We start from the raw sequence: 19460 nt of genomic DNA on the forward strand, positions 1-19460 counted from the left end.
AGCCCAATACAGACTATTATACCTAATTCAGTTAATACTGAGAAACTTTTATTGACATAATCTATCTATCTATCTATCTATCTATACAGCCCTTGCTGTCCAATTTTGGACATAGGCCTCCTCTTCCTTCTTCCACGTCTCTCTATTGTAGGCAGTTTGTATCCACTTCGGGCCTACGTGTTTCTTTAAGTCATCTGACCATCTCATTTGTGGCCTTCCTCTTTTTCGTTTGTAACTATATGGTCTCCAGTGTATAATCATCTTATTCCATCTGTCGTCTTTCTGTGTTATGGTATGTCCAGCGAACTTCCACTTAAGTTTTGCTATCTGCGTTAATACATCGGTCACTTTTGTTTTGTTGCGGATCCAAGTATTTCTTTTCTTGTTTGATAGCCGGATGTTAGCATTTGCCTTTCCGTGGCTCTTTGGGTCTGCTATTTTCCATGTTTTCCTTTGTAAACGTCCAAGTTTGAGAACCGTAGGTGAGAACAGGAAGTATACATTGGTTAAAGACTCTTGTTCTTAAATATTGGGGGTATTTTCTATTTTTTAGTATATAGGAAAGGTTTCCGAAGGATATCCAAGCCAACCGCATTCTTCTCTTTATTTCTCCGGTCTGATTTTCTTTATTTAATTTAACTAGTTGTTCCAAATATACATATTCTTTTACTTGTTCTATAGTTGTTTGTGCAATTGTAATTATTAATTCTTCTGGTTGGTTGGTCATAATTTTCGTTCTATTATAATTCATTTGTAGACCTATTTTTGTTGATTCGCTATTTAATTCATCCATCATATTTTGCAATTCTTCCCTTTTATCTGTTATTAATACAATGTCGTCTGCATATCTCAAGTGATTCAAATATTGGCCATTTATGTTAATACCCTGTTTTTCCCATTGTAATTTCCTCATAACGTCTTCCAAAGCTTGATTAAATAGTTTGGGTGAAATAGTGTCACCCTGTCTGACTCCTCGCCGTATCTTAATGGACTCCGTTTGTTCAACTATTTTGATGGATGTTGTTGCTTGATCATATATATTGGAAATTAAGTCCGTATATCTATAGTCTATTCTCCCATTTTGTAAAGACTTCTTTACTGCCCAATGTTCCACCTTATCGAATGCTTTTTCAAAGTCTACAAATGCCATATACATTGAGATTTGATATTCGTTGGCCTTTTCAATTAATATTTTTATCGTAAGCAGATGGTCGCTTGTACTGAATCCTTTTCTAAAACCGGCTTGCTCTCTTGACTGGTAATTATCTAACTTAGTTATTAATCTGTTTATTAGTAGTTTAGTTAAGAGTTGGTACATTACATTCAGTAGCGTTATGGGCCTATAGATTTTCAGATCTTTTCTATCGCCTTTCTTAAATAGTAATAGTGTTATTGCCTCGTTCCATGTGGTGGGTATTTGTTTTGTGTTCAATATTTTATTCATTAGTACATAAAGGACTTCCACTGTAGTTTTCCCCCCATTTTTTAGCATTTCCACAGTTATTCCATCTTTCACAGGAGATTTGTTATTTCAGAGTAAACGTTCTTTATTTTCAGTTGTAACTGATTACGGATTTCTTGGGTTAGTTTTTGTTCTGTTTTATAGAGATTTGTATAATATTCGTGCGTTATCTGTAAAATTTCTTTTATATTGTTGGTCTCCACCCCTTCTTTGTTATTTATGCTATTAATTTGTATGTTTCCCAGGATCTGCTTTAAGCACTTCATGTTCCTATTTTTTTCAATTGTTTTTTCTATCTTTTCTTCCTGTATTCTCCGTTTACACTCCTTGATATTTTTTCTAATAGTTTTGTTTATTTCTTTGTATTCCAGTTTATTTCTATCTCCTTGACATGATCTATTATCCTTAAATAAAGTCATCCGATCACAGCACCTCAGAAATACCGATAATGCTATTTTAAAGTACCTATTGTATTTTAAAATATCTAAATTGTCAACATAAGAAAGGCAAGAAATTAATAAATTATGACGAGAATCAGGGTTCTTTACAGCAACGTAATAAAACGTCTAGTATGCTTAATTAAAAAAGTGTATTGTGAAATTATTCAAATCTGGCAAATAGACAAATAATAAACATTTAGTTGTATTATAATTTATGGTTTTATTTCCAAAGGCATATTTAGTATAAGTTATTTTTTCTATTTTTTACTCAGCTCTTAATCTCTTTTGAGGAGTTTCTTAGAAAACTTTTCCTAGTTTTGATTCCTAGATTTCCTAGATTAAAGTATGTTTACATGAATCGTAATATGTAAAATCAGTTAGTCGGGTAGCGGGAACGACAGCCAAAGCAGACATTATTAGCTGAAAATATCGACTGTCAACAAAAAACGATGTCTTCCTGTCGCCCCCCGTACGACCTGTCGCCGCGTTCTTGTCTAATTTTATACGAAGAAGGAAGCATCACCCAGACTCCCAGACTCAAGTCTGTCTTTGATACAGTCAAACGTGGATTTAATTATTTTAAACCTGAAACTTATATCGATTTTGTCTACTAATGCTGAGCTTAAATATTAATTCGGTAAAAAAATTCTTCCTAATCATGAAAACGCATTTTATATTAGAATTTAGCTTCGGTTGACTACTTAGTTTTTTTAATTATCTCAAACTAACTAATATTAAGAGAAGGTATGTTATTGGGTAGGTGGATATAATCTAAAATATGAGATAGGTACTACAATTTATAATGCGAGGTAAAATCATAAGCTAAACAAGTGATATTTCCGGTTAAGTAACCTACAAAAATGGTTTAGACAACCTAAAAAAAAAAGAAACTTAAAAAGAAAAAAACTCAGTTTGTTGAGGAGAATATTCACAAATTCCCTAGAATATCAAGAGTATTGTGCTCTCATAGATCTTTCAAAAAAGTAAAATAAGCAGCTGGTCTTCAAAAATCCAACACAGCTAGCAAACTGCAATAACATCATCACAGATAAAAATCAAGAAATATGCACATGGACCAAATACATACAAGAACTTTTTGATGATAATAGGTCCAAACAACCTCCGTCCTACATATGTAATGACCACTTACCAAAAAAATGCGAAGATTACTGTACTATAAGCCTCATGAGTCATCTCCTAAAATGGTTCCTAAAGATAATTCATAAGAGAATCTACAAACTGTGTGAAAGTCAAATTGTCTCCCAACCAGTTCGGGTTCACAAATGCTTTTGTTACTAGAGAGGCTTTGTTCTCTTAGTGCAAGTCTTATTCCAGAGATGCAGAGACGTAAACTGCGACGTATAAGCATGTCTGGTTGATTACGAGAAAGCGTTTGATCGAGTACAGCACGCCAAGATGACGCAAATACTAAAAGAAACAGAAATTAACAACCAAGATCTGAAAATAATCTGGAATCAGACAGCAAATCTCAGAGTTGAAGGTGAACACACTGACTATGTGAAAATCATTCGTGGAGTAAGGCAAGGCTGTCTTTTGTCTCCTCTAATCTTCAATCTGTACTCTGAAAGAATATTTATCGAAGCTTTGCACGAAACTGAAAAAGGTATTCTACTAAATGGTTACCGGCTAAACAACATCAGGTATGCAGATGACACCATAGTACTTGCGGACAACTTAGAAGACCTACAAGTTCTTATGAAATAAATCACGTATTACAGTCAACAATATGGACTCAATATTAACGTTAAGAAGACAAAGCTTATGATAATTAGCAAGAAATTGATAACTAAAGGTCAACATCTCTACGTCAACCAATCCCCTGTAGAAAGAGTGACGCACTACAACTACCTCGACACCATAATAAATGAAGAATGGACCAACAACCAGCAGATTAGAGCACACATCGGAAAAGCTATGTCCACCTTCAATTGGATGGGGGCCTTTTTCAAGAGTCACAACCTCTCTCTTGATACAAAAGTAAGAATGCTGCGATGTTACGTCTTCTCTGTCCTTTTTTATGGTATTGAATCGTGACCTTCAACGAAGATATGTGCAGAAAACCGAAAGCATTTTAGATGTGGCTATATCGGAGAATGCTTAAGATCCCGTGGACTGACCGAGTCACAAACCAGGAGGTCCTCAGAAGAATGAATATGAACCGAGAGGTATTGACCACCATCAAATCTCGAAAGTTACAGTTCTTCGGACATATTATGCGAAATGAATCCAGATATGCTCTCCTTCAAGTCATCCTGCAAGGAAAAATATTTATAAAACGAGGTCCAAGAAGAAGAACATCTTGGTTAGAAAACCTCAAAATCTGGTTCAATACAACATCTGTGCAACTTTTCCACGCTGCTGCAAATAAGATAAAGATTGCCATGATGATCGCCAACATTCGTAACGGATAGGCACATCAAGAAGAAGACTTACCAATCACATTCGATGAAGTGGAAAAAACAATATCACAACTAAAAGATTTCAAAACTCCTGAACCTGAAAATGCATATGCTAAACTCATAAAACTATTTAACACCGATGGTATTCAACGACTAACAAAAATATTCAATGGCATATATTTATTTATTCGGAGTAATACCAAGATTATGGCTGAAGTCAACGTTTATTGCTCTACCAAAGAAAACAAAATCCGTACCCTGCAATGATTTACGGACCATCAGCTTAATGAGACACATTTTAAAATTATTTCTAAAAATCATACATCAAAGGATATAGACTATGCAAAGCAAAAATCAGCTGTAAACAGTTTGGTTTTCGGAAAGCAGTGAGTAAGAGAAAGGCTCTCTTTAGCATACAACTGCTATTTCAAAGAATTAGAGATGTGAATTGCGATATTTATGAATGCTTCATTAATTACTATAAAGCGCTCGATACAGTAAAACACGACAAACTGATGGAGATATTAACAAATATTGGAATAAACACCTGTGATCTGAAAATTAGTAGCAATCTTTACTGGAATTAAACATCGTATATTCTTACAGAGGCAGGAGAATCCGATGATATTAAAATAAAACGTGGGGTCCGACAGGGATGTATACTATCACCCTTGCTGTTTAACATATACTCTGAGGCAATCTTTCAAGAAGCAGTAGAGGATGTTAAAGCCAGAATTCGAATTAAGGGTGAATGCATTAATAACATCAGATATGCGGATGACACGGTGGTATTCGCTGACAGTTATGAACCCCCCCGAAAGTTAATGAATAGAGTCACAGAAGGGAGTCAAAAATATGGACTTTCACTGAACATTAAGAAAACAAAATGTATGATGATCTCTAAGAAGGAACAGCAAATTGAAAGAATCAGTGTGAATGATCAACCAATAGAAAGAGTAAAAACATACACCTACCTTGGTACGAACGTCAATGAACATTGGGACCATTCCGTAGGAATAAAATGTAGGATAGAGAAAGCAAGATCTGCATTTTAAAAAATGGCTGAGCTCAGTACCGCAGGATACAGATTGCTATGATGGTCGCTAACATCCGAAACGGATAGGCACTACAAGAAGAAGATAGATCTTTTCCCATGTTATCCTAGATGAAAGTAAGCTCTAGGTAAAGCATAATAACTTTTTGCATTGATTTATAAGATGTTCACTAATACTCGGCTGTTTGACATTCTCTGAGAGACTCTGGGTGATTTTTTCAGGCAAGATATTAAATTGGTTATTTGGTTTGACATCTATATTAATATTTGTTTCTTTTTGCACTTAACAATATTTGATGATATGTTTGAGGTAGTTTTTGCAATTACCTGACTCTAGATTGCCATAAAAAAGAGAAAAGATCCCAACGTAGAAAACTGTATCATGTTCTCTGACGAAGCAACATTTGGTTTTACCCGAATCATAAATAAACAGGAAAAACACTTTTCGTGACCGGAAAGACCACATTGATTTCAAGAAGACCATACATAAGTGCAATAAATAATTAATGTTTAAATTGGGATTGTATGAAATCGTATAGTGGGTCCATATTTTTTTGATAGCAAATTAAATGCAGATGTTTACTTAGACTTTTTACGTTTTGACCTTATCCCAGTGATTATCCATTATGGCTTAGTAGTTAAGGTCCGAGATAAGACGTAGAACGAAGATTAAGGATATTGTGGAAGAAATTACAAAAATGAAATGGCGTTGGGCAGGTCACGTAGCCCGATACAATGATAACAGTTGGACAAGGAGAATTCTAGAATGGAGACCATGGAAGAGAAGTATGGGAAGACCCCAAAAAAGATGAGAGATGACATAAGAGCAGTGGCAGGCAAATAGTGGATTAGATTGGCGCAAGATAGAGTAGGATGGAAGCAATTGGGAGAGACCTAAATTCGGGAGTGGATGGAAAATGGTTGACAAAGAGAGAGTTAAGGTCTCTGGTGTAGACCATCCAAATGTATCATCTAATAATATTTGGTTTTAACAAGATGGTACACCGTCCTATTTTATAAATGAAGTAAGGAATTATCTTTAAGAAATATTTCCAAATCCATGAATAGATAGAGGAGGATTTGTTGAATGGCTACCACGTTCTACGGATGTAATCCTATTAGTCTTTTGGTTATAAGGTGATCTAAAATACAAAGATATTTTAAATATCACTCCTATTATCATTAAGAGTGTCACTAATGGATTCGAACATATCCAATGTCAGATAGTTAATGATAGTCATTTTGATTAAAACATTTGAAATAATAAAATGACTTCGATATAAATATCATTTATCTTGTATTTTTTGGTATTTTGCTCATGGTATATTATAAATGGTTTCCAAGAATATTTTATAAAATAATTGGTGAATTTACAATTTACTATTATCATTGAAAATAAGCCACAATTTTATTTTACAATAAGATTACTTTAACGTTTCCATTTCTATTTCGGTAACCGTTCTCAAATACAAAATATTAACAAATTAAACAAAAAACAATTAGTGATTATATTTTCTTTTTATCGTTTTCCCTTTTAATATGCTTAACCAGATCCTACTTTTTAATATGGTTAACCAGGCATTGCCGAAGAAAAGTATCCGACAGAGCAGAATGGCTTAACAACGAATGTTAAGCAAGCGAAGAACCATAAAAGGTTGCAGCACCATTAAAAGAAGAAGGTCAACCAGATGCTCTTACAATGGAGTTTGCGAAGCAAATGCTTTTATTTATAATAATAAGAGCCGCTTTTTTATTTTTTTTTGAGCAAATGTTTCCTTCAGGACTATACTGGAATCTATCTGACTATACTGGAATCTTTCTGAGTATACTGGAAGATGCAATAAAATGCTGCCTGACACGATGCCGTATTTCCACTACTTTCGCTGTAGTTAGATCAGTTCGTATGTTTGCACATAAAGTAGATAAAACACATATATACTGGTTGTTCTATATCCCTACATCTTGTTTCTGAAACCAAACTGTATTTCGCTAAGATATACTTCTGCTTTGTTGTAAATTCTCGAGCGCAGTATTCATGGCTCATTAGACTGATATTTTTTTACAATTTCTATATACCATTTGAATAGTTCTCTTATTAGAAATAGATATTGATACTATTTTAACATCCAATTTTTGAAACTTTACCCGACAAAAAATAATGATTTACTTGTGAGGAAAGTTGCATTCCCCCCTCTTTACTATTTCCAGCAGAAAACAATTGTTGAACAATAGCTCTTAACTATAGCTCACTGCAGTACATTACTGCAAAGTCTTCAGCAATATTAAAAATTTAAATAAAACTTACCATGGCTTGGACTTGCTTCTGGCTCAAGTGCATCGTTTTTTAACATGTACAGTATAGGCTGTGCTCTCGATGACATGGTTAAACTTTCAACTAAATTTTTTTAACTAAACCAACAAAATACTCACAGAAGGAAACCACAACTAAAATTTTTAAAGCGTTATGTTGTTCATTCAAGTACAAACATGTTTGAAATGTCCTAGTCAATGTATGCTACTGATTAGTAAAATAGACAAATCGCTGTTTAAAGTCGCGGCGTACAGTTAGTCAACGTAATAACTTATTATTAGTGCAGAGTGTGTTAAGTCATGGTTAGGCGCAATATTGTGGGACTTAATACACTGAGTCTTCATGTTTCTTAAATATAATGTTTAGTGTAAAGAGTGATATGTCTAAATTTAGGACTTAACACGCGTTACACAATTAGTATTGATTGTTTTTCATTAGTGCAAAAATAAATATCTTAGTTTAGGAATGGAATTGGACTTCACACATTATACACACATGTAGATCATATTTTAACATGCAGTTATTGCATTGACTAATTTCGACCATTTTTGGACTTAACTCTCTTTACGCACAGAGCACAGATTTGTAAGTTCGTGTCATTATTTTTTGCCAATACCAAAGCTACGAGTATTTTTTTTTATTTTTGAACCTTTATTCTTAAACATTGTAACTTTAAGTTTTTTTCTACAATTTGACCAGTTATTTTAGGGTTATTGTCAATGGCTTCTTCAAAATATTAACTATTTTATTGAAATCATACATCGACATCGATGGCTTAATCTGCAAAAAAGCCAACTCCATTTACGCAAATTTTTCAGTATGAACATAAAACCGTTCAGTTCATGAATAATTATACTTACGGTTAATTATTAAATCTTAATTCTTTCTTTTAATGCTTGGTGTTAATAATAATTAATCAAAAATAACTTTGTTTGACCTAAAAATTTTTTTTGCGCTATAAAAGGAGTTAGCTTTTTAAATATTCAGTAAGAAATAGAAAAAAGGAGTTAGCCTGTTTTTGTGAACATCTTTTAAAACAAATTATTATAAAGAATTAAAATTCAAAAGTATCAAGAAAAAATAAAATATTACAGTATAAAAAACTTAGATTGTTTAAAAAAAATGTTTATTTATGAGTTATATTATGGTAGTAGGAATGAAAATCAGTAAGGATGAAGGGTTTTAGATCTTGAAGATCCTGGAACTTTCTGATGGTTAATGGCAATCTATCAGAATGCAAGTTCGGCAGCTGAGCAAACTCCTTTGGATTAGTTTGGATTTTTTCACGCCGTTGGGGAAGTAACTTCCATTCTTCTTTAAAATTTACTTTATAAAATACGTATATTTCAGGGCTCTGATTTCATTAACCTTGAAAAGAAAAATAATAATGTTTACTACCCTACCTGCCAAAGGTGAAGAAAAAAAATATACCTCGAGATTCCCCTTCATTTTTTCAGGTCGAATGGATTTAAGAAATTTGACATCATTAAACGACTTAAAGTGGATGACCAATTGACAGAGGCAGTCTCCATAGATAGAGGAGTGAGGCAAGGATGTATTCTGTCCCCGGTGTTATTTAATATATACTCTGAATATATCTTCGAGCAAGCGCTAGGCGAACTACAAGAAGGCGTATTAGTCAACGGGATACGTCTAAACAACATTAGATATGCCGACGACGCAGTAGTTTTTGCAGATAGTCTGAACGGTTTGCAAATAATAATGTCGCGTATATCAGATATAAGTAGAGAACACGGACTTGATCTTAATACGAAGAAAATAAAGTACAGGGTAGTCAGTAAGCGCGTAATATTAAATACACAGCTTTTGGTATAAATAAATATCTCCAATTCTGGAACAATCTGTCTGGAACATCCAATTAACAGAGTGGACAGCTACACATACCTTGGTACCAACATTAACAGCCAATGGGATCACTCCAGTGAAATAAAACAACGCATAGGAAAAGCGAGATCGGTGTTCATAATGATGAAGTCTCTTTTCAGAAGTCACGATTTACCACTTGCTACCAAAATCTCTCTCATTAGATGCTACGTATTTTCTACGTTATTATACGGAGTAGAGGCCTGGACACTTTCCGAAGCTTCTTTAAGAAGCTAATACGTGTTACAGACGTATTTTAAGAATTTCATGGGTGAACGTGTCACTAATGTTGAGGTCCTACCTAGAATAGGCAAGGAATGTGAGATTATTAACACCATCAAAGAGCGCAAACTAGAATATCTTGGCCATGTTATGAGAAATGAACAGAGATACGGCTTGTTGCAACTCATTCTTCAGCGCAAGGTATTTGGACAGAGAGAATCAGGGAGAAGAAGAATACCTTGGCTTCAAAACCTGAGAAAGTGGTTTAATACATCGACAACCGGACTATTCAGAATAGCGGCAAGCAAAGTTAGGATAGCCATGTTGATCGCCAACATCCGGAACGGATAGGCATCGTAAGAAGAAGAAGAAACGACTTAAAGAATGAATGTGCTAAATATTCAACGTAGTATGGTTTAGGATTTTTGCGAGCACTTCGGCAAATATCAATGTATTCAGCAGGTACATTAATAATTTTATTTCGAAGGTTTTTTTTTCGATGGAGGCATGCATATAATCTACCTCCATCTATGTGTGACCTACTTCAAGGTACTTCTGTTTAATAACGATGTTTTTGGTCATCGCCACATTTATCAAAGCATTTGAGGCCGTAACGTTTCGATTTTAAGCTGCGCATTTGTCGCTGTAAATCACTACTTTTTTGTCTGTGGTGTCCAAGATTTGTGGTAGAACTGTATCTATAAGAAACTATGAAATGACAGAAGCAAATTCTTCAGCGGAAACTCCACCTTCTGTATCATTCCATAAAAAGCAGTATGCTTCCTTAGTTTTTACATCCACTGCACAAAAATTATGCACATTAAGTTTAGATTTGTAATACAGCGATGATACATTAGATTTTGGTTCTCTAGCAGAGCCTGAACATCAAGTGTAAATACGTAACCCTCTCAGTTTTTATGCTTTTTTTCAGCACGAGCCTGCTCTTTTCTTGTTGTGTTTTTCTTGTATTCATTTTCAGATACAAAACCCAATTTATATGACATGCATTTTTCGCAGGCGTCTTTTTAAGGATGAAATAATGATATGTTTTCCGTATGTAAAGTGTTATTAAATTTTGCCACCGATACAGGCAATACGTTGTTTTAGAACACCAGTCCGAAACATAATAATCATAAAGCGACTGTTTTGATAACAACCGTGTGGGCATGATTCCACGTTTAAACTCCTTTCTAACGGTTGGCGCAACACGGACTTGGCGCTTTTACCGTAGTGGGGGTCTTATGCATGGAGGTAGCTTGTTTTTGGGCAGGCTATTTGAGAGGTTTACAATAAAAATTAGAAGTTAGCGGTTTGTGAACTGATATAAAGCTGTGTAAAGAAAGTAATACACAAATAAAAGGATATTACGAAAAAAGTGGAGTTAGCTTGTTTGCAGATTAAGCCATCGTCATTCTTTATTTCTCGAGAGCCTTTATTCACTCACAAGAATGAAAATAAGTTAAATTGCTTTTGATTTAGGACCGTTTAACAGTACATAATCAGCTTTACTGGCTGATTCGGATAGGTCACGAACAACCTTTTTATAATTTTCAAAAATTTTTTGAAGTACGTCAACGTACGAAGTACGAAGTTTCTTAAACGAAGTACGTCACGTTGTCAAAATAGGTTTAAGTAATGATGTGGTGTTAGATACTCGTTCCTTAAAGAGTTGTACCCGTAAAGGCGCCCCATCAAAAACATTTTTTGCATTTTTAGTCCATTAAGACGGAGAAATTTTTGCCACTTTTTGCAAGTGCCATAGAATTAATTTGGTTAAAATACTTTTAATTTTTACTATACTCTGCTGCTTCAGAAAGCATTTAAAAATTTTTAAAATGAAACACTTACCGTCTTTACACAGGCTCTGCAAAGCAATTTTCCATCCTCATATTTTAATTCTTCATAGTATTTAATTTACTAATCTACTGAGTCTTTCTCTTCGGCATTTAAAAAAAAAGAAAAATTAAAATATGTAGCAAATTACTATAGAACAGTTGACGCAACGTCGATAGAGAAGTTACTGGTTACGAATTATTTTAATTTTAGATCGGAGATTCACAGTTATTTATTGCGCGAATCGATGAGCTAATCATGTAAAGCGTTCGGTAGATAGTCAGTTATATTGCGCAATATTGCAATCTGTGCAGATAATCGTCTAGAGCTAATATTGAAGGTTTCGTAATGACTGAATGAAAGTTTGAGCGAGCTTAATTCTGATTATGCCACATTTCTCCATTACATCGTGTAGTCAGTATTGGGCAATAATTTTTAGTCTGTATTTCGTCTTGACGAGGAGAAGTTGCACCTGTGCGTTTGCAAAAAATTGCGGAAAAAGAAAATCCGAAAGTTAAGAAAAGAGAGTGTATCGTCGAACGTATCCAATTATACAGAGAATGACGTCTTTATATATAAATAACTGGATGCAAGCCGCACAAGCTAGAGACAGATGGAAAGAGCTGATGGAAACCTATGTCCAGCAGTAGACGCATACAGTTTATTGATGAGATGATGATGATGATGATGATAATTACTTCTTTATGGAATATCAAGAGCAAAAAATATCATAACTGTTATAAAAAAATGTGCTGCTTACAAACGTTGTTGTCTAAATACAAAGAGATGTTTTCACAGGCAAACAAAGATAACGTGAAGAAGGAATTTAATTCTTTAAGAACTAATTACTGGAACGAACTCTAGAAACACCTTCAGTCGATAAAATACTTTATGGTTACTAAATGATATGTTTTCTTATCAAAATTTGAATCTGCGTCGGATTCACAGTCTGGGATCGATACTCAGCCTACTATGCGTAGTTTGGAAGGAGAGAGTGAACGTTTTAGTTTAAACAATAATTATATAGGTACATTTTAATTAATTTTATTAAAATAAATACACTGAGTTGTAAGTATGTTTTATAAAACCATTTTTTTGTCTTGTCAGGAACTGCACCTACGTTGTTACAAAATCGATTGTATTTATCCCGTGATGGCTTTGCGATATTCAGCAAATTTTTTCATAGATATTTTCCTTTCCTCTTCTTCCTTCTTGTATGTAGGCCTCAAATCCTGTTTCTTCTTCAATATTAACCTCCTAAATTGTTTAGATTATCGCACCATCTTTTTCTTAGTCTGTCAATACTTCTTAGTCCATTTGCTGACTTATCTCGTGCTATTCGTACTATCCTATCCTGTACCATTCTGCTAATGTGTTCGTTCACTCCTGTTTCTGTTTTGTCACCTATCCATTTATGTTTTCTATATTTCATGGTCTTCTTATGTTTTCGCTTCTCTCCCTATCAACAGACTTTTTCCTGATATTCGTCAAAGTATTTTTATCTCTGTTGTTTCTGGTAGTCATCTCGTTTTAGATGTGTCAGGTCTTGTCTCCGCCGTGTATGTTAATATAGGTCTAATTTCTATAATAATAATAATAATAATAATAATAATTCCTCCTAGCGAATATAAAACAGCTGCGTCTAAATGAACATCTTTATAAGACCATGCAGAAAGCTGTACTCCTCGCGACGTCCAGATGTGTACGAAAATTTTTGGGAGATACTCTAGCAAACCAAGTCACCTAGGGCTCGATAACACGGAAAGAGTCACACCAGAGCTCAATCCTTTTGATACCGTAGGTATCTGAGATGAGTAAATTTTTCCCTTAGAGGGAGTGTGAGCCATATGGCTAAATCTAGATAACAATACTTTATTTCCTTTTTGATAAATACAATTTGTAAAGGATCAGTCACAGTTTAGAAAACAAAATTAGTAAATATAAACGTAAATCTAATTGCTGCTTTATAGATTATTGTTTTTGTGTCTTGTCTTAGGTGTTTGTTCTTTCGGATTGTGTCATTAAGAGATCCCGCCGCTTTACTTGCTTTTAAGCTTTGTTGCCGTACTTCTTCTTCAACATATCCGTAACTAGTTATATCTATTCCCAGACATCTAAAGCTTGCTTTTTGCTTTATTAGTTTCCTATCAATTTCGATTTTACATCGTAGTTGGTGTTTAGATGTTGTCATGCATTTGATTTTTTCTGCTGATATTATCATATTGTATTGCTTGGCTGTTGTATTGAAAATGTGTGTTAATCTTTGGGGCTCGTCTTCTGTCTCGGCTATTAATGCGGCGTCGTCTGCGGAACATAATATTTGGATCAATTTCAACTCCATCTCTTACATATTCCACATCCACGCTAACTCCGACAAACTACAGCAACACGCTATCAGCTCGCTATTTTATAAACTATCCTTAACAGCACAATTCTGAACTTCCAACTAAGCAGCTGTCACATAACCAGAAGAACATGTACTACTACTTCCAATAGAATAATCAGCAGAATATGAACAATTTTGACAGGAAAATAATGCTAATGTGTCAATGGTGAAACAAGATTCAGTATCCCAATTTATAAAGTTTATTATTTCGATGAAAAGATTGTACAGTATGATGCAAAAGTAAGGAATAAATTCATTATTTCAAAAATAGATAACTTTAAAAAAAATCTTAGAACTGGTCAATATTAGTTTACGCTGTCAATTAGTACGCTGAATTATACTATTCTCTGACTGAACACAAAAACATTGCGCAATTCGTATTATTGTGCAATATAATTACCTTTCGAGTGGTAAAGTACGGTCCCTGACACCGATGTAGTAGATTTTTTGCGCTAAAACTCAAATGCGCATATTGTTTTGTTTGCGCGGCCAGGTAGCTTTCGAATACTCATTACGCTATTCAGTCTTGAAAAGTCTGTGGACGAATCTATGTGAGCGACCGAGGTTACCATTTATGTTATACTCAATGGTAAGTTTTTGTCGTTTTTGGTCCATAGTCAGTTTAAATAATAGATATTCATTTTAGGAGTTGTATGTGAAGATGGCTTACGAAAGACAACAAATCAGGTTGCAATAACTTTTTGATGAAATTGTTGCTAATTCCGAACCGAAACCAGTAGATGACGACGCAAGTTTGCAAGATGATTGTTTAGAAGTTCTAGAATATGATGCCAATTCAAAGGAGGATTTCTCTGATGAAGAATATGTCGGAAATCATGTACCAGTAAAAGTAATACCGCGCATTCCACGTTTTTTTTTTGGGAAAGATAGAACAAGGTGAAGGAAACATCATGAATTGAATCGTAACATTCGAACTCGTACTGAAAATCTTTTACCCAATCTGGCAGGACCAAAAGGTGATATTAGGCGAGAATTGGTGATAAAAGAGATTTGGGACTGTTTTTTCACTACAGATATTCTAGAAAAAATAGTAGAATGCACCAATAAGTTTATAGCGTTGAAACGCTATGACACAGTTAATAACAGAACGGCTAGGCCAATTGATCTTATATAATTAAAAGCTCTGTTTGAGCTGTTGTACATATCTGGCGCTAACAAAAGCAATCATCAGAATGCTGATGATTTACATATTTAGAACAGATGGGAGGTCAATGGAGATTTATCGCCTTACGATGTCGCTAAAGATGTTCCAGTTCATTTTAAGACACATTCGGTTCGATGACAAAAGTACTAGAATACAAAAGCAAGAATTCGTCCAGTTGGCCGCAGTACGTGAGATTTATGAAGCTTTATATTCTAATCTACCGAAGCATTACAATCTTTCAGCATTTACTACGATAGATGAAAAGTTAGAAGCCTTTCACGGCAAATGTTTATTTAGAGTTTACATACTGAATAAACCAAATCGTTACGGTATAAAAATATATGCTTTAGTAGACGCTGAGGTGTATTATACGTCCAAGAAGGAAGTATATGTTGGTAGACAGCCAGCAGGAAAATATTTTGTTTATACGTCAAATATATCACTTGTATTTCGTCTGTGTGAACCGATTTGTGAACAGGAAGGAACGTTAACATGGATAATTTTTTTCACAAGCGTTCAGCTCGAGCGAGTACTTCAACGTGAACATCGTCTAACTCTTGAAAGAATAAACCCCAAATTCCTCTAGTGCTTTCACAACAAAGGCCAGAAAAAACCAGTATGTTCGCGTTTCAAGATAAGAAGTGTACTCTTGTATCGTATGTACCCCGAAAAGGTAAAAATGTTTTAGTGTTATCTACAATGCCTTACAACAACAACATTGATAATGCAACAGGTAAACCAGAAATAGTCATAGATTATAATAATACTAAAGGAGGCGTGGAAGTTGTGGACAAACTCTGCGCGGCATACAATGGCGCTAGAACAACCCGTCGCTGGCTAATGGTCATTTTTTACAGTTCTTTGAATGTCGCTGGGATAAATTCCTACATTATATACAAATCTAATACAGACACACGCATTCCCAGACGAAAGTTTTAGGAAGACTCAGGTTTTCAACTTATTGATGAACATATTCGCAGACGAGCCCTAGAAAAAAGTATTCCAAAGACAATTCGTATGAGGTTAGTGGAAATTTGAGGCATGCAGACAAGAAATCAACCTATGCAGAATAGTGTGTATGGAAGATGTACGTTCTGCAGTAGTAAGAAAAACCGCAAAACTCGGTTTCTTTGTAGGCAGTGTGGCAAATATGTGTTTGGAACATTTAACCGGACTATGCGTTATGTGCAATGTAGAAGAAAATGAGGAAGCAAACGGACAATAGTTTCAGTTTATGTTGGACATCTGTTGAATAATTTTATTATTTTGTAATATTTTAACCATTGTCTTTATGTTTGTTGATATTTTGTTTTCAAAAACTTCACATGTTTTTATAAATTGTTTGTCAACTATGTTGAAGTACCTAAAAGAAGCCAATTTTTTTTAATGTGCATTTTTTTCTCAAAAATAAATAAATATTGATGATTTCTTACTATATTGTTATTTAAATATAGTTATATTAAATATTTAGTCACATCAAAATATTAACAGAAAATCACAACCTAAGATATTCATTATTAAAAAAGTCGGTGTCGTAGACCGACGTTACACACTATGTTACAAGAATTTACGTTACCGGCGGAAGGTTAAACGTTTGGATATAAAGCGCTGTTCAATCTTATTGTACAATAAATGTATTAATTATATAGATAATAGCCCTCTATTATCTATATTCTATATTTTAGTTTACGAGAAGTGTTTAAAATATATGCTAGTTTATTTAACACATTAACCGCCATGTTAACATCTGTAAAACTGCGCAGGCTCTGCGAACCAACATATAAGTTTTAGTACTCTTTAGTACTGTGTAATAACAAAAGAAATTGGTTTAAGAGAACATATATTTATATTACCCTATTTGAGCGATATAAATTGCAGAATTATAGACGTTTTAATTTCCACTTCGGAAATCATTCTCAAAATACAAACATTAGACTAATGCAGAATTCTAAGTATAACAAATTACAACAAGGTAAAGTTTTTATTGAAAAAGCCCAGAAAATTATAAATAAGCGTAAAAAGTAAAATATACATAAAACTCATAAAAAAAAAACCATTAAAAATACTGCCACCCATTGCTACAAAAAGCATCGCAAGTGATTAAAGAAAAGATGTATCTACTAGTAGAAAAAAAAACTTCAACTTTTTCAAATATGTACAAAACTGTTTTTCTAAAATTGTCTAAATATAATTTTCTTTTTAAATTTACTTTATTTTGTCATCTTTTATTTTTTTGAGCCTTTTTATAAAGATGTTTAATTTTTTGTTCATGTTGACTGGACTACATGTAAGTATTATTAGCAGCCTTATTTATTAGTTTATTACCATCACTTCCAGCGAAGGGGATACATTTTTAGAAATAATTTAAAATAACTTCTTGTCGATCCATATAAATCTTCTCCACAAAGACATTTCTGGGAATTTTCGAATTATTTTGGGGTTAGTCATTTGTCTTGATGGTGATAGAATTAGCTTGGACATAAAACTGACGTTAAAAAATACTCGTTGCAGAGTATATTTAATGTTTTGTTTTACGTGGTAAACACAAAAATAAGTTCTATATAGTCTGCTTTTATAAATATCACTATGTGGGAGGTAATTAATGCAAGTGTTATATAAAATATATTTGAAAAGTAAAATAAAAATGTTATGAAAATTTTGTTTTATTCCTTTGGATTTAATATATGCTAATGGCAAAAACATTATTATTTTGCCGGTATTCCTATATTTCAACTTCGGGTCAACTTCCTTAATTAGATATGTCACATATTTATGTACATGTTGATATCCTAGTCATCCTAATATTAATGCTTTTCACATTATCTCTTTTCTAGTCCTCTCCCACCGATCCTCTTTGGCATACTTCTTTAAATCACTTGACACTTCTTCTTCTTAAAGTGCCTATCCGTTCCGGATGTTGGCGATCATCACGGCTATCTTTACTTTGTTTATTGCAGCGCGGAACAGTTCAGTGGTAGTCGTGTTATACCACTTTCGTAAATTTTGAAGCCAGGAAATGCGTCTTCTTCCCGGTCCTCTCTTACCAGTTCTTGATTTCTCATTACATGTCCTAGATATTCCAACTGTTTAGTTTTGACGGTCATGAGAATTTCACATTCTTTCCCCATTCTACGCAGGACCTCCACATTAGTAACTCTGTCAACCCAGGATATACGTAAGATGCGCCTATAACACCACATTTCGAAAGCTTCGAGCCGATTCATAGATGCAACAGTCAGTGTCCACGCTTCCATTCCGTAGAGCAGAACTGTGAATATGTAGCAGTTCAATAGACGGCATGTCTCGATTGTTGAAAATGGTTCTCATTATAACGAATGCTGCTTTTGCTTTCATTATTCGCTGTTTAATTTCTGTTGAGTGGTCCCATTGGCTATTTAAATTGGTGCCTAGATATGTATATTGCTCGACTCTTTCGGTATTTTGTTGGTTGATTGTAAGTTGAGCGTTTAGTATTGGTTTTTTACTAATTGTCATAAATTTGGTTTTCTTTATGTTAAGAGCTAGTCCGTATCTGTTGCTGACTTCTGTTATGCGATTTGTTAATATCTGTAAGTCATTCAGATTATCGGCAAAAACTATAGTGTCATCTGCATATCTAATGTTATTCAACCATTCACCGTTTAGTATTCCTGTCGCACAACCGTCTAAAGCTTCCTTAAATACCCATTCAGAATAAATATTGAACAACAATGGAGACAAAATACAGCCCTGTCGTACTCCACGTTCTATTGCAATTTTATCAGTTGACTGGTCTTCTATTTTGATTTTGGCCGTTTGATTGTAATAAATGTTTCTGATAATTCTAAGATCTTTGTTTTCAATTCCAATTTCTTGCATTAGAGTCATTAATTTGTCATGTTTTACTCTGTCAAATGCCTTCTGGTAATCTATAAAGCATACGTATATGTCACAATTCACATCCCTGTATCTCCGAAATAGCACCTGTACAGCAAAAAGGGCCTCCCGTGTTCCCAGAGCATCACGAAATCCGAATTGTGTTCTTGTTAGTTGTTCCTCACATTTTGTATATATTCTTTTGTGAATGACCTTTAGAAATGTTTTAAGTAAATGGCTCATAAGACTTACAATTCTATAGTCTTCGCACTTTCTCACATTGGGTTTTTTTTGAAGATTTATAAAAGTTGACACTAACCATTTTTGGGGAATTATGCCTGTATCATATATATTGTTAAATATATTTGTCAACCATTTTATGCCATCATAGTCCATAAGTTGTAAGAATTCTGAGTGAAAATTATCAG

The 19460-nt window shown here is 34.0% G+C and overlaps 1 long non-coding RNA gene across 1 annotated transcript in view; it reads right to left on the bottom strand.

The window, feature by feature from the left end:
• LOC140438249 (uncharacterized) overlaps positions 1-11781 on the bottom strand; it is a 260563-nt gene extending 248782 nt beyond the window's left edge. Inside the window, exon 1 of the long non-coding RNA XR_011950468.1 lies at positions 11642-11781. This is a non-coding gene — a long non-coding RNA (uncharacterized lncRNA). The remainder of the gene's footprint in view (positions 1-11641) is intronic.
• Between the last annotated feature and the right edge of the window lie 7679 nt (positions 11782-19460).

Source organism: Diabrotica undecimpunctata, chromosome 4 (assembly GCF_040954645.1).
Source record: "Diabrotica undecimpunctata isolate CICGRU chromosome 4, icDiaUnde3, whole genome shotgun sequence".
Classification (NCBI taxonomy): Eukaryota; Metazoa; Arthropoda; class Insecta; order Coleoptera; family Chrysomelidae; genus Diabrotica; species Diabrotica undecimpunctata.